Below are 4,184 nucleotides of genomic sequence, written 5' to 3' on the forward strand. Positions count from 1 at the left end.
CTCTCTCTCTCTCTCTCTCTCTCTCTCTCTCTCTCTCTCTGTCACACACACACACACATACACCTCTATGTGTGTGTGTGCCCGTACATATGCGTGTGTGAATTGACATTGAGTGTAATTATGGGAAATGATTGACTACTACATAATGAGAGGCTGGCCTTCAGTGAAAGCTGATTTCTTCACTATAAATGAGTTTTTTTCCTTCCCCTTCTGTCACCAGAATTTCCCTAACATGCCTCAGTTTCTTCATTTACTTAAACATCCTGAGAGTGAACAATTCATGTCCCTCTCCAAACTTCAGTAAGTATTGCTAATCTGTCAGGCTCAGATATTGGAGAAAATACACACACACACACACACACACACACACACACACACACACACACAAAACCCACCTATAATTATGATTGCTTATAACAAAACTAAATGTTTACCCTTTAGGTGCTGACCATATGAGTGAGCGATAAAATGAATCTACAGCCTGGTAAATTTTCCACGTGGCTTATCCTGACCCCCTATCAAACTGTCCTGCGCATTCAAGACGCTGACGCTCATCCTATGAGCCTTCTTCTCAAAGCTTAAGCTGAGATCTAAGGAACATCAAGTAACTAGGATGTTTCAGTCTGCCATTAACACAGCTATTTCCCCCTTTGCTACAACAAAATAGCTAACAAAACAACGCAAGGAGGGGTTTGTTTCAGCTCATGGTTTGAAGTCACTGCCTCTGGGTGTGGGAGAGGCATGGCAGCAGGAGCATGGGGCAGTTGGTTACATGGCATCCACCGTCAGGAAGCAGAGAGAGACAAACGCTGGTACTCAACTCACTGCCTACTTTTTACTCAGTCCAGGACCCCTGCCCATTGACTGTTAACACAGCCCTACAGTTCCATCAGCCTCCAGCCACTCTGCAGCGCCCCCTCTGATTTCCCTCGGGCTGCTCAGCCTGGCTCAGGTCTGTAGCTCTTTGGAATGAGAAGCCAATGCTGCCTTGGGACTTTAAGGCAGCCTAGCCAGCCGCTGGCCATGTACCCTGCCCACTTCCATCACACCTCACCTCTGCTCGCTTGGCTGCTCTTTGCTCCAGCCTGTGTTCGGGCTTCTTAGAAACCCAAAGCGCACCCCCACCTCTAGCTTCTCTCCTTTGTCAGCAACGCCACGGATGGCTGCCCTGTGTCCCAGAATGCCCGCAAGTAGTTTCAAGAGGAAAAGCCGAGTTCAAAATATTTCATAAATCCTCTTCTGGGATAATGACTAGGTGCTCAGACAATGTCTTGTCCTTTTACAGTCACTAAGGGTAGTGACGGCTGCAGCTCTACCTGAAAATAGAATAAAGGCTGGGTTAAGCACCTGGTCCCCACTGCCATTAAATCAGTGGCCATTACTGCTGGATAAAAGTCTTTTGTGGCTCCCACTGTAATATGTCATAGGGTGAAGAGGATTTTTTTTCTTTCCAAGATAGGAAAAGAGATTGTCACAACAAAGAAATCATGACCTCTGCTCCACAAATAAGCCTGCTGATTGAAAACTGCCCACCTCAGCTTCTTCCCTGACTCTGGCTACATCAACTCCTATTGTAAGAAACAAGCATGCCCTGCTCCGTGACTACCCCTGTAGTTACAGGCAGCTGTGCCCTCCGCTTTGGTCTTTAGAATTCCATTTATGTCTTTCACTAAATAAAGGTTTACCATCGGTAATTTTAATTGTGTGTTTGTATATATGTGTTTGTGTGCGCATGTTTGTGTATGCACGTGCATGTGTGAATGCAGTACCCGTAGAGGCCAGTAGAAAGCATCAGCCACTGAGGTTACAGGTGATTGTGAGCCACCATACATGAGTGCTAGAACTGAACTCTGGTCCTCCGTAAGAGCAGCAAGTGCCCAGCCTCTGAACCATCTCCCCCGCTCCTATTCATTCGTTTTTATAAGACAGGGTTTTTACTCTGGAGCTCAGGCTGGACTCAAACTCATGATGATCCTTCTGCCTCACCCCCTCTTGATCATCAAAGCCCTCATCCAAAGGGATGAGAGACGGTGTGATGGTTTGAATAGGTTTGGTCCCCATAGATTCACATGTTTGAATACTTGGCCATAGGGAGTGGCACTATTAGGAGATGTGACCTTGTTGGAGGAACTCCATCAAGGCGTAGATGGGCTTTAAGGCTTCCAATGCTCAGACTCCACCCATCGTGGAAAAGCCTCCTCCTGGCTACCTATGGATCAAAATGAAAAACTCTTGGCTCCTCCAGCACCAGGTCTGCCTAGATGTTGCCATGCTTCCCACCATGATGATACTCTGAAACTGTAAGCCAGCCCCAATTGAATGTTTTCTTTGAAAGGAGTTGCCGTGGTCATGGTGTCTCTTCACAGCAATGAAACCCAACCTAAGACAGACAGTTTATTCTAGAGTTAAATATAAGTGATCATGACACAAGGACACAGATTCAGATGACCCAAGTTCTGATATGGTAATAATTTCATGAAGTCTTATAGAAGCAGGACACAGAAAGCAAAAAATTCAAGACAGTTTTTGAATCCATTAATGGAAATATCAGATAGGCTACTGCAATGCAGGGTAATCTGCCCCAGGTCCCAGATGCTATCTGATGGCTCTTAGCCTTTTGTTTGATGGTGTATGATACAGGCGTACATTTGGGAGAGGGACTACTTTATTGGGTTATTCTATCTACCACCCTTCTCCACCCCAATCCCTTCCAACCCCCCAACACTAGGTAGGCAAGAAAAAAGGTTAGGGGTAAAGGGGGGCATAGATTTCTTCAGACTACTTCTTGCTGATAGGGGCATCGAGTCCCTTGGGACAAGTCCAATCATTGTTATCAGGATATCTCCAACCAGCAATCCAGAAATCCAGCAATAGCAAACAGAGCAGAAGAAGCCAGCCTAGGCAGGGAGAGAAACAGCAGGGGGAGCAGCAGCAGCAGGGGGAGCAGCAGCAGCAGGGGGAGCAGCAGCAGCTGGGGGAGCAGCAGCAGCAGGGGGAGCAGCAACAGCAGGGGAGCAGCAGGGAGAGCAGCAGCAGCAGGGGAAGCAGCAGGGGGAGCAGCAACAGCAGGGGGAGCAGCAGGGGGAGCAGCAGCAGCAGGGGGAGCAGCAGGGGGAGCAGCAGCAGCAGGGGGGCAGCAGCCACCACAGTCCCTCTCAGAGCTCTCACATTTATACCCCCTCGAGTCCCCAGAATTCCAAATGTAAACTCCCTGCAGCTGTCAAAACCATGCCCCTCCCAGAGCACAAAACAATCATAGTTAGTGGCTGTGGACAATCTGAAGCCACCTCATGCCCTATACCTGAGATCAAAATAAAAACATATTCATGTAACATAACTGGGATGCTTAAAAACAACAACAACAACAACAACAACAACAACAAAATTCTCACTACAGTTTGGTCTGTGTTGTCAATACACTCCAAAAAGCTTCATAGGATGTTAGGTCAGACTCAGAAATGGGTAAGGAATGGCTATATTAAGCTAGCCCATGATAAGTTGTAATTAGGCTCTAGACCTGCAACATTCCAACCCCTCCACAGCCTCTGGAATTTGCATCAGCTAGCTAGCCTGGCAGACCACCCAGTGGAAAGTGCCATTGTTTCCAAGAGTTTCTGTTCCCACATTTATAGATACCAGATTGCAGACACCATCTGTAATACTAGGTATTAAAGATACCCAGTCTGCAAGACATCATTTGAAAGTAACCAACCTTCAACTGCCTGCTACATAGACTCTTAAGATGGTGAATAATAAACACTGACATGCCCCTGTCTCAGACATACTCAGCAATATTCTAGACCATTCCATGACATTGTAACATCTAAATAAAGGCCTGAGGCTCCCCCAGCTTAAGAGAAAGGGGGAAAATTGGCTACATTGCATACTAAATATCCTTTTGTTTAAACTTTCGACTCTTTTCTGCTTTGGGGAGGTTTTTGAGGCTAAGTCTACCCAAAATGCACTGTGCCCCAATACCCAACATCAACTTCTGCATCTTTTATCAATTGCTTCATTCCAAGATCGCATCTTAGATGGAGATTTTACAGCAGACGGTGACACATACCCTGGGTTATGGTGTTAGGAGAGAGTGCAGGCTCATTCCGAAATGTTAAGGGATGCACAACCCACAATTCCCAAGACTCATTGGTCTGGCTGCCTGGTTTCATCTCACTCACTGCAAC

At 46.6% G+C, this 4,184-nt stretch overlaps 1 long non-coding RNA gene across 1 annotated transcript in view; it reads left to right on the top strand.

The window, feature by feature from the left end:
• Positions 1-1,703, top strand: part of LOC110339038 — a 14,249-nt gene extending 12,546 nt beyond the window's left edge. Inside the window, exon 5 of the long non-coding RNA XR_002381325.1 lies at positions 1,456-1,703. This is a non-coding gene — a long non-coding RNA (uncharacterized LOC110339038). The remainder of the gene's footprint in view (positions 1-1,455) is intronic.
• The last annotated feature ends 2,481 nt before the right edge of the window (positions 1,704-4,184 follow it).

Source organism: Mus pahari, chromosome 23 (assembly GCF_900095145.1).
Source record: "Mus pahari chromosome 23, PAHARI_EIJ_v1.1, whole genome shotgun sequence".
Taxonomy (NCBI): Eukaryota; Metazoa; Chordata; class Mammalia; order Rodentia; family Muridae; genus Mus; species Mus pahari.